The sequence below is a fragment of the Corapipo altera genome, unplaced genomic scaffold, assembly GCF_003945725.1.
Source record: "Corapipo altera isolate COAL_440 unplaced genomic scaffold, ASM394572v1 61063, whole genome shotgun sequence".
In the NCBI taxonomy this organism is placed as follows: Eukaryota; Metazoa; Chordata; class Aves; order Passeriformes; family Pipridae; genus Corapipo; species Corapipo altera.
The window spans coordinates 499019-511535 of NW_020885024.1; positions in this window are offsets into that span (position 1 = coordinate 499019).

Genomic DNA, 12517 nt, shown 5'->3' on the forward strand with positions numbered 1-12517 from the left:
CTCCTTTCCTTCCTGGGGACACTTAATTTACTAATTCCCTGCCCCATATTCCTGAGGTCCCTTCTAAAGTTTTCCTACCTTCCCACCGATCCTCTGGGATCCCTTCTAGGATTTTTCACTGACTCAGTGGTCCTTCCTGAAAAACTCCCACCGACCCCAGAGGTCCACTCATCAATTCTTCTGCTTCGTCCCTTCACCTGTTGCGCCCCTCCCGGGGAGACAGAAACGAGGTTAGAAGGACTCCGCTCTCGGTTCGCAGCTATGCTGCGTCTCATTCACTCATTCACTCTGACCTCTTTATCCGCCCCCCCGAAGTGATACTCACGGTCCGTTGTTCTCACTCGGGTCTTCGTGCACAAGAATTATGGGCTTTTTGCTGCAGCAGTCCAGGAGCTTTTTAATTCCTTGCTTTTATCATATGCATGCGTTACCCTTGGTCCTTGTTGAAATATTAGGTCTGTGAATAGGCTGCTGAAAAACAGCGGGCGCGCTCCTACCTCAGGCGCTAAATATCTCCCAGAACACAAAGGTTATCACGTCGGGCGAAGTCACCAAGTTTGTGAGAACTACAAACCCAATTGGGTGATTTCCAATCAGAATTTATTATATAATAAAAGCAAATTCAGTGCTGGGTGATCAGGGAGGGGGTTCAACAACTCCCAACGCCTGTGTGCTGGTTTAAAAGTTAACCAGCAGGGGAAACCAACCCAACTCAAAAGAGAGATTACAAGTCAGAATAACAATTTAATAAAATAATACAATAAGTACGATCACACAGACAAGCAACAGGCCCTAACCCACAAAGCCCAAATGTACAACCCAGCACCTCGGGGCACAAACAAAGCGGTACTCCCTGGGCCCCCCCGAGTCCAAAGTAAAGGGAGAGGGGAAAAAACCTGCCAGTGGGAGAGCTGCTGCAGTCCGGCCAAAAGTGGTGATTGCAGCCCAGTCAAGGGGGATGGTCTCAGTCCGGTTGAGAGCAGCGAGTTGCAGTCTGGCTGAGAGCGGTGAGCTGCAGTCCTCCCCTGGATCCCACAAGTGGTGGTAAGGTTCTGAAACTCCAGGTTTATATATTCTCCAGCACAGGCAGGAATGTTCAGTCCCTCCCCCAGAGCGGGGAATTCCATAAAAGGATGTTCAGTCCTTCCCTCAGAGTGGGGAATTCCATAAAAGGGTGTAAGGGTGCTCAGTCAGGGAATTCCACAAAAGGGCATGAGGACAGGAACATCCCCCCACCTCGCAGGCCTCTACTGACAACAGTTTCTGGGAAATGGCGTGGAGGGCTATAGAATACACAGTTTTGGGTTACCCCATTCAGTGATGAATCGGTCCCAGTTGTTCTAACTAGGACATTATCCACCCCTTATTCTATGCCATCCATGTCATACCCAAATTAACCCCCTTAAAAACTATGTCTCCTTAAAACTATATACACTTATATATATATATAATGAAACATTACAGACCATTCTCACTCAAAATTAGGTCCCCTTGTGGTACACAACGTGTCTCCCCATCTTTTTGCATTACCCACCAGGTGAAACCAGGTCCTTGAGTAAAAACAATCCCTCGGCTGGGTTTACCTTTGCTTGAGGTGGGACTAATCCAAACAGTCTTCCCTAACATTCCTCTCATATGCACCATGGGGACTTTATCTCCATCTACAGTATGCAAAGGTTCTGATTGGGCAGGGCCAGTTCGATTGATGGAGCCTTGGGTGTTGACCAACCAGGTGGTCTTTGCTAAATGCAGTTCCCAGTGTTTGAGAGTCTTCCCACACAGTGCCTTCAGGGTGGTTTTCAGCAGTCCATTGCACCGCTCAACTTTTCCAGTCGTTGGTGCATAGTAGGGGATATGATACACCCACTCAATGCCATGCTCTTTGGCCCAGGTGTCTACGAGGTCATTCTTGAAATGGGTCCCATTATCAGACTCAATTCTCTCCAGGGTGCCGTGTCGCCACAGGACTTGTTTTTCGCGGCCCAGGATGGTATTCTGGGCAGTGGCATAAGGCATGGGGTATGTCTCCAGCCATCCAGTACTTCCTTCTACCATGATCAGTACGTAGCACTTGCCTTGGCGGGTTTTGGGGAGCGTGATGTAGTCAACTTGACAGGTTTCCCCATACCTGTACTTCGACCACCGTCCACCATACCATAGAGGCTTCACCCGCTTGGTCTGCTTGATGGTAGCACATGTCTCACAGTCATGGATGACCTGTGAGACAATGTCCTTGGTTAAGTCCACCCCTCGGTCACGAGCCCATCTGTATGTTGCATCTCTCCCCTGGTGACCGGAGGCATCATGGGCCCATCGAGTCAGAAATAATTCTCCTTTGTGCTGTCAATCCAGATCTACCTGAGAGACTTTAATCCTGGCAGTTCGGTCCGCCTGTTCGTTGTTACGATGCTCCTCATTAGCCCGTTTCTTGCATACATGAGCATCTATGTGACCGACTTTCACACTCAGCTTCTCTACCCGGTCAGTGATGCCCTGCCACATCTCTGCTACCCAGATGGGTTTCCCTTGGCGCTGCCAGTTGGCCTTTTTCCATCGCTCCAACCATCCCCACAGAGCATTGGTCACCATCCATGAGTCAGTGTAGAGATAGAGTCTTGGCCACTTCTCTCGTTCAGCTATATCCAAAGCCAACTGAATGGCTTTAAGCTCTGCAAACTGACTTGACCCACCTTGTCCTTTGGTCGCTTCTGCAACTCGCTGTGTGGGACTCCATACGGTTGCCTTCCATTTTCGGTTTGTCCCTACCATGCGACAGGAGCCATCCGTGAAAAGCTCATATCGCCTTTCATCTGCTGGTAGCTTGTCATATGGTGGGGCCTCCTCAGTCTGTGTCACCTGCTCCTCTTCTTCTTCAGAGGATAGTCCGAAACTCTCACCTTCGGGCCAATTGGTGATAATTTCCAGAATCCCAGGGCGATCAGGATTCCCTATCCGGGTTCGCTGTGTGATCAGAGCGATCCACTTACTCCATGTGGCATCGGTGGCGTGATGTGTAGAAGGAACTCTTGCCTTGAACATCCAGCCCAGCACTGGTAGTCGGGGTGCCAGGAGGAGCTGCACTTCGGTGCCGGTCACTTCTGAGGCAACTCGAACTCCTTCATAAGCAGCCAGGATCTCTTTCTCAGTTGGTGTATAGCTGGTTTCAGATCCTTTGTATCCCCGACTCCAGAATCCCAGCGGTCGTCCTCGAGTCTCCCCAGGCACCTTCTGCCAGAGGCTCCAGGAAGGGCCATTCTTCCTGGTTGCAGTGTAGAGCACATTCTTCATGTCTTGTCCTGTCCTTACTGGTCCAAGGGTTACTGCATGGGCAATCTCCTGTTTAATTTGTTCAAAGGTTTGTTGTTGTTCAGGGTCCCACTGGAAAACATTTTTCTTCCATGTCACAAGGTAGAGAGGGCTTACAATCTGGTTGTACTCGGGGATATGCATCCTCCAAAAGTCCACAGCACCTAGGAAAGCCTGTGTTTCCTTCTTGCTGGTTGGTGGGGACATGGTTGCTATTTTGGTAATCACCTCCGTTGGAATTAGGCGGCGTCCATCTTGCCACTTCACTCCTAGGAACTGAATTTCCTGAGCAGGTCCCTTGACCTTACTCCGTTTAATGGCAAAACCAGCTCTTAGGAGAACCTGGATTATCTTCTCTCCTTTCTCGAAGACTTCCCCCGCTGTGTTCCCCCATACAATGATGTCATCAATGTACTGTAGATGTTCTGGAGTCTCGCCCTTTTCCAGTGCAGTCCATGGCAAATGTTGGGACTGTGTTTCCACCCCTGAGGCAGTCGATTCCAGGTGTACTGCACACCTCTCCAAGTGAAAGCAAATTGTGGTCTGCACTCCGCTGCCAAAGGAATGGAGAAAAAGGCATTGGCAATGTCACTGGTGGCATACCACTTGGTTGCCTTGGACTCCAGTTCGTACTGGAGCTCCAGTATGTCCGGCACAGCAGCACTCAGGGGTGGTGTGACTTCATTGAGTCCACGGTAATCCACTGTCAGCCTCCACTCTCCACTGGACTTATGCACTAGTCATATAGGGCTATTAAAGGGTGAGTGAGTCTTGCTGACCACCCCCTGGGTCTCCAGGTCACGGATCATCTTATGTATAGGAGTCACAGAGTCTCGGTCGGTGCGGTATTGCCGACAGTGCACTGTTGCTGTGGCTATCGGTACCAATTGTTCTTCAACCTTCATCAGTCCCACAGCAGAGGGGTCCTCTGAGAGACCAGGCAAGGTGTTCAACTGTCTAATTTCCTCTGTCTCCACAGTTGCTATGCCAAAAGCCCAACAAAGTCCTTTTGGGTCTTTGAAATACCCACTCCTCAGGTAATCTATGCCAAGGATGCATGGGGCCTCTGGGCCAGTCACGATGGGGTGTCTGTGCCATTCCTTCCCAGTCAGGCTCACTTCAGCTTCCAGTACAGTCAGTTGTTGGGATCCCCCTGTTTCCCCAGAAATGGAGATGGATTCTGCCCCTACGTATCTTGATGGCATTAAAGTACATTGTGCGTCGGTGTCCACTAAGGCCTTATATCTTTGTGGCTCTGATGTGCCAGGTCACCGAATCCACACTGTCCAATAGACTCGATTGTCCCTCTCCTCTACCTGGCTAGAGGCAGGGCACCCCTAGTCCTGGTCATGGTACTCATTGTGCTCTTCTTGTGAGTATGACCTGGAGGTCCCTTCAAGAGGATCAGACGTATCATCATCATTCCTGTACCGTCTGGAGTCTTGCCCACGAGAGACTGGAGCAGCATTTACCCTTGAAGAGTTCCTTGTGGTACTTGTTCCTCTTTTCAGTTCATGTACCCGGGTTGCTAAGGAAGAGGTGGGTTTCCCATCCCACCTCCTCATATCTTCTCCGTGTTCACGGAGGTAAGACCATAGATTGCTACGTGGAGTGTGCCCTCTCTCCTTAGCTGGGGGACGCTGGCTCCTAATAGCAGAGACTCTTGTTTGTCCTGGCGAGATATGGAAGATCCCTTCCTTAATTTCTTCTCTTAGCTTCTTGTGTCCCTCTTCAATCTTCTCTTCCAGGCTTCGGACATGTTCGGTCAGTTTGGTTTCCACAGATGAGACGTGGGCTCGTAATGGGGCGGTGACAGGGTCTTCATAAATCCTGAGTTTACTGACCAATGCGCCCACCTTGTCCTCTCCCTCCCTCCATTGCAGTGTTGCTAAGTAGCGGGAGTACATTTCTGGTCCGAGTCGTGCAAACTTCAACCACATCTGGGATGTGCACTGTACACCATCTGGACTTTTAGGGAATCTTTCATCCTCTGAAAAGATTATCTCCAGTACAGTTAATTCTCTTAAGCACCGGATACCTTGTTCCATCGTGTTCCACTGTCCTTGCTGTATGTGGAGGTCCTCCTTACAAAGGTATCTCTCCCTCACGCTGGACAACAGTCGCCGTCAGAGACTGAGAGTTTCCTGCCTCCTTCCAATCCCCTGATCAATGACTACATCTCAAGACAGGGATCTCAGCTGTCTGGTTTCACTCCCATCTAGAATTGTATCGTTAGCTGCGGCATCCCAGATTCGGAGCAACCAGGTCAGAATGGACTCATTCACCTGTTGGGTGAACTCTCTCCGGAGCTCACGTAGCTCACCCAGGGATAGGGATCGAGTGATTATTTCTGGCTCTGTCTCCTCCGGTGGATGTGAAGGTCCTGCCTCTTCATCATCATTTGCTATGCGGACTGATTTAGTCTTTGATTTCCTTTTCTGGACAGGGGCGACTGCTATTGGTTTTGGTTGTTCTTCTGGCTCCTCGATGGTTTGTGTGGACACGGTGCCGGTTGATTCATTTCTTTCTCCCTCTGACTCAGTTGTGGTTTGGGTGGACATGGTGCCTGTGGATTTGCTCCTTCTCTCCTCCCCCTGACAGTGTTGTACCATGTCAAGTAGTGTCCGGTAGGCAGTGGTCAGGGCCCAGTAGTTTGCTGTGAGTTGGCCATCTCTGGAGCTGCCAGAGCATTTTCCCTTCACCAGTCTTATCATGCTAACAGGATCCTGCAGTTGTTCAGGGGTGAATTTCCAGATCATTGGAGGAGAAAACTTCTCCAAATACTGGCCGATGTCCTCCCACTTCCCGTGTCACTCAGCATTATCCACTCCCAGGGCAGGCGTCCAAACAACCTCCCTAGAAGGCCCTGTTCTGACCCTAAACATGGTGTACACAGTACAGAGTAGACAAAGTAACACTAACAATAACATTATGTTGTCCTTAACATCAAAAGGGAACTCAATATTTTCAAAAACTGTTGTAGCAGGTCTGAAGGGGAAGAAGGAGGAGAGAGGTTGGAAACAACCATTCCCCCCTGTTTCCCCAAAGGGCTGGGTGCGATTTTTAATGAGGCCCCAGAGGTAGTAACCCAAATCAGGACAGGTAAACAGGACTGAATACACATTTACAATGAAACCCATTGCTTCTGATGTTATGATGACATAAATATAGCATACTAATAAAGTAATTTGGATCCGTCTCCCTGGTTTTAAAGAGAGCATCAAAAACAGGCAAATAGTTCCCCATCTGTGGAAATATGAACATGTTCAGATACAACATCCACGTGAATGCATCAGACAACATGGTGATCAGAGAGTTTCTATATCCAAATAGATAAATGCTTAAAATGAAATTGTGATTCTGACTTCTCTCTCTCTGCCCCACGTTGGGCGCCAAAAATGTGCTGGTTTAAAAGTTAACCAGCAGGGGAAACCAACCCAACTCAAAAGAGAGATTACAAGTCAGAATAACAATTTAATAAAATAATACAATAAGTACGACCACACAGACAAGTAACAGGTCCTAACCCACAAAGCCCAAATGTACAACCCAGCACCTCGGGGCACAAACAAAGCGGTGCTCCCTGGGCCCCCCCCCGAGTCCAAAGCAAAGGGAGAGGGGAAAAAACCTGCTGGTGGGAGAGTTGCTGCAGTCCGGCCAAAAGTGGTGATTGCAGCCCAGTTAAGGGGGGTGGTCTCAGTCCGGTTGAGAGCAGTGAGTTGCAGTCTGGCTGAGAGCGGTGAGCTGCAGTCCTTCCCTGGATCCCATGAGTGGTGGTAAGGTTCTGAAACTCCAGGTTTATATATTCTCCAGCTCAGGCAGGAATGTTCAGTCCCTCCCCCAGAGCGGGGAATTCCATAAAAGGGTGTAAGGGTGCTCAGTCAGGGAATTCCACAAAAGGGTATGAGGACAGGAACATCCCCCCACCTCACAGGCCTTTACTGACAACAGTTTCTGGGAAATGGCGTGGAGGGCTATAGAATACACAGTTTTGGGCTACCCCATTCAGTGATGAATTGGTCCCAGCTGTTCTAACTAGGACAGCCTGTCACACCCAAAGAAGACAGTTGTTCTACATTTATTTCCAGCTACTACATGAATATTCATTATACATAAGTATAAACATTACACATTGTTAGGTCAGACATTCAACAGATATTTTCTTAACAAGAATGTTATCTATAAGCATCCATAATATATTGTTAAATCAGACATTCAGTAGATGTTTGCTTGTTATCTATACAAAGTTATTAATTTTAAGAAAGGTGCTATTATCTAGCTAACTAAACAAAATTCTCTCACTATAAATCCTACACAAGGTAAAAGGGAGGTAACTTGTTTTATCTCTTTATAGGGACCCAATTAAGTTTTACGATTTGTTTTTCTTTTCTCTCTCCAGGTCAGATTGACCTTACACTGTTTCCTCTTAATTAGCCCGAATCATTTTCTCAGTTTATCACAGAGGATTTTTAAATTTTCCTCATCACATAATAGGAAGTGCAGAGAAAGTAATGGACCAGATTGGAAAATTTCATCCTGCAGGAATTTCTTCTACAGCTGGCATTTCGGAGAATTCCCGCACCGATCTCCCGATCTCGAGAAGCCCAGTTCCTCAGAATCACACAAGGAGGCGAAAATACTTTTGCTAGCAGCTGCGGAAGGGGAGTTGTTTTCCAGAAACGGGGAAATGCGGTAGGCAGGGAAAGGGACTTGGGTTCAAAAGTCGCGAAAAGTCAGTGCTTTCCCAATTCGGAGGCGAAAGGGTTTCGCCCAGGCAGTTGGACTGCCCCAAACGCTTCGGTAAAGGCAGGGCAGAGGAAAACTCAGCAGATTCGTCTCGGCCAGGAGGCCGACAAGGTAAACTCAGTAGGAGTTTCGTGTTTCGGGGAGAGGGACGCTTCTCTGTGTCTAAATTTGTCTCCTCATACCTGAAGCCTGATGGTGGCACTGGGGGAAGGAATCCACACAGTGTTCCCAAGGCTGCAAGTTCATATCCCGGTGCAAGAAAGTTTTTCTTTGTCTGTTACTTATCATGGGTTGCATACACTTTAAGGGAGAAATCCCTAAGGGGTGTCCTCTGGCTTTGGTTTTGCAACATTGGAATTATTTAGCTGGCCCTGAAACACCTTTAAAAAAGCAAGAATTGTGTCGGTTGCCTATGAATGTCTGGTCTTTATATGGACAGATTAGAGGAGAGGTTTGGTCAAAATTTGGCTCGTTTGAGATGAATACAGTGTTGCGATTTATCTCGCTTCTTTATAAGGAGGAAAGATGGGATGAAATACGCTGTGTTGAATTGTTTACGTTTCTTTTAACTCACCCTAAGTGGAGAAAAGAGAATAAGATAAAGCCCAGATAGAAATGGAGGTCTCAGAAATGGCTTTAGAGAAAGGGAAAAGGAAAGATCGAGTGAAGTGTGCTCCCATCCCACAAATGTATTTTAAAAACACTGGAGATGAAGATTTGGACCTGTTGATACCACCCGATTTGAGAATAACCAGTCCGGGAGCCCCCGGAGCGGTTCCTGGCCCCGCCGGGGCTGTAGGCGCTGGCGCAGTCGGCGTAGGTCCCGTTGGAGCCAGGGGAGCCCCCGGGGCGGGTCCTGCCGGCCCTGCGGGACTGGTTGGACCGGGGGTACCTGCTCCATTCGCTTCGGGAGCTGCTACGGCAGCGGCCGGGGCGGGCGCACCGGTTGGAGTCGCTTCAGCTGTTGCTACGGCAACGGGCACGGCAGGAGCAGGCGCGGCGGGACTGGTTGGCCCTGAGGCGGTGCCGGGAGCCGCTGCAGGAGCGATCCCGGGACCGGCCGGGACCGTGGGAGCGGGCACGATCGGGCTAGGACAGGTGGAGCTCGTCCCAGCTGTTCTAACAGGCAGGGGGGCTGAGGTTTCCGCCCCTGCCAGCGTGGCCCAGGCACGGGCAGGCGCGGCCCCGGGAAGTGGAGCCGGGGTCGCTGGCCCTGCCAGTGACGGCGCAAGCGCGGCTACTATGGCAACAGGGACGGGCGCAGCCGCAGACCTTAGAACTGCGGAAGGAGAGGCAGGGGCGGTGCCTGCACCCTCCAGCTCCGCCAGTATGGGCGGAGACAGAGCTGCCCCTTCTTCCCCAGCCCCCCTCCCCCTCTACGGTCCCTACCCTCCAACAACAGGGGGCGTGACTACTTCAACTGAGCCGCCCAGATCCACTGCGGGGGGGAAGCAGGAACCAAAGGAATTTTCAGTCTCTGCCTCACATGAAGGGGGAACAGAGACGCGAAAATGGAGCAAGTTTTCTTTTAGGCAACAGTGACATCATTGTATGGGGCAAAACAGCAGAAGAAGTTTTTGAGAAAGGGAGGGAAATAATCCAAATTCTTCTCAAAGCTGGTCTTGCCATAAAACAAAGCAAGTTAAAGGGACCTGCACGGGAGATTCAGTTCTTGGGAATAAAATGGCAGGATTGACACCATCATGTGCCCATGGATGTAGGAAACAAAATAGCATCTATGTCCCCACCGGCTAACAAGAAGGAAACACAAGCTTTCCTAGGCCTTGTGGGTTTTTGGAGGATGCACATTCCATGTTCCAGTCAGCTTGTGAGCCCCCTCTATCGAGTGACGTGGAAGAAGAACCATTTTGAGTGGGGTATTGAGCAACAACAGGCCTTTGAGTAGATCAAACAGGAGATAGCCTGTGCAGTAGCTCTCGGGCGTGTTTGAACAGGACCAGCGGTGCAAAATATCCTCTACACTGGGGAGCATGGTCTCACCTGGAGCCTCTGGCAGAGAACACCAGGAGAAACTCCAGGTCGACCATTAGGGTTTTGGAGCCGGGGTTATCGAGGATCAGAAGCCCACTACACGCCAACTGAAAAGGAGATATTAGCAGCCTATGAGGGGGTTTGAGCTGCCTCAGAAGTTGTTGGAACAGAAGCATGTCTCCTCTTGGCACCATGTTTGCCCGTGCTGCACTGGATGTTCAAAGGGAACATCCCCTCAACACATCAGGCAACCAGTGCTACATGGAGCAAGTGGGTAGCTTTGATCACACAGCGAGCCCGAATGGGAAAACCCAATTTCCCATGAATCCTGGAGGAAATTATGGACTGGCCAGAAGGCAGGGATTTTGGAGCACTGCCTGAAGAGGTGACTCGGGCCCAAGAAGCACCACCATATAATGAGTTACCAGAAAATGAAAGAGGCTATGCTTTATTTACTGATGGATCTTGCTGTGTGGTAGGAAACCATCGGAGGTGGAAAGCTGCCATGTGGAGTCCCACATGATGGATCGTCGAAGCTGCTGAAGGAGAGGATGAGTCAAGCCAGTTTGCAGAAGTGAAAACCATCCAACTAGCCCTAAAGACTGCTGAATGAGAAAAGTGGCCCGTGCTATATCTCTATACTGGCTCCTGGATGGTGACTAATGCCCTATGGGGGTGGCTAGAGCAATGGAAGAAGGCCAATTGGCAACGCAGGGGTAAACCCACCTGGGCTGCTGCATTGTGGCAGGACATCACTGCACGGGTGGAAAACATGACTCTGAAAGTGCATCATGTTGATGCTCACATGCCCAAAGATTGTGCCACTGAAGAACACCAGAACAATAAGCAGGTGGATAAGGCTGCCAAGATTGGAATAGTACAGGTAGACTTGGACTGGGAGCAGAAGGGGAAGCTATTTATAGCCAGATGGGCCCATGAAACATCAGGACATCTAGAAAGAGATGCGACATACAGATGGGCTCGTGATCGAGGGGTGGACCTGACCATGGAGGTCATCACACAGGTTATTCATGAATGTGAAATGTGTGCGGCAATTGAGCGAGCCATACGAGTAAAATCCAGCGGTGGCTGGATTTCCAATATGGTGAGGCCCGGCAAATTGATTACATTGGACCACTGCCACGAACACTCCAGGGCAAGAACTACATACTCACCATGGTGGAGGCAACAACTGGCTGGCTGGAAACATATCCTGTAAACCAGGCCACTGCTCGAAACACCATCTTAGGCCTCGAGGGGCACATTCTGTGGTATCATGGGACCCCAGAGAGAATTGAATCAGATAATGGGACTCGTTTTTGGAACAATCTCATAAGTTCTTGGGCAAAGAAATATGGCATCAAGTTGATCTATCATATCCCTTATCACCCACAAGCCTCTGGGAAGATTGAGAGGTATAATGGACTGATGAAAACCGTGTTAAGAGCGTTACATAATGGGACATGGAAGCATCAGGAGGCAAATTTAGCTGAGACCACTTGGCTGGTCAACACTAGGGGATCTGCCAATCGCCCTGGTCCTGCCCAAACAAGACACCTACACACTGTGGGAGGGGATAAAGTCTCGGTACTACACATGGGGAAGTGGCTGGGGAAGTCAGTGTGAGTTTCTCCTTCCATGAGAAAAGGCAAACCCATCCGTGGGATTATCTTTGCTCAGGGACCAGGGTGTACCTGGTGGGTAATGAGGGAAGATGGGGAGACCCGGTATGTGCCTCAAGGAGATTTAACCTTGGGGGAAAGATGATCTGTGTTTTGAGTTGTATGTTGCAGGAAGTAAAGTCGCAGGACAATGAAGAGCGAATTCTGCAAGGAGCAACGACAGTGTGACAGTGACCTGAGCCGGGCTGGTGATGGTGCCCAACGATCAATTACCTCTGTTGCCCTGAGTACCCATCCCAACAGAATGGAGCCCAAGACCTGAAGGGATGGAAGAAGGTCATTAAACAACATCTATGCTAGCGCGGGAGATAGTCAGATATGAGATCTGAGCATGATGTAAATGGTATGGAATAAGGGGTGGAGATTGTATTGGGTCTGGCTGAGCTGGAGTTCATTTCCCCACAGTAGCCCTCACAGTGCTGTGCTTTGCATTGATAGCTAGAAGGGTGTTGATAACACACCGGTGTTTTGGCTGCTGCTGAGCACAGCACCAACACTGTAAGATTCCTTCCTTAGTTGAGGGCAAGATCCTGGGAGGGGACCCAAGCAGGCTAGCTGACCCAAACTGACCAAAGGGATATTCCAGACCATAGGACGTCAGCTCAGATATAAAAGCTAAGGCACAGAGAAGGAGGGTGGGCATTCATTGTCTAATGGCTACCTGCTGAGAAACTGTCATGTGTGGGCGAACAGCAGGATTCCGAAGCCTGGAAAGATCAGCCTTAGAAATGGGTCCATTACAGTGGCAGCTTCCCGGGTCCGAGGAAAGCAAAAAAACAACAGCTACTTGC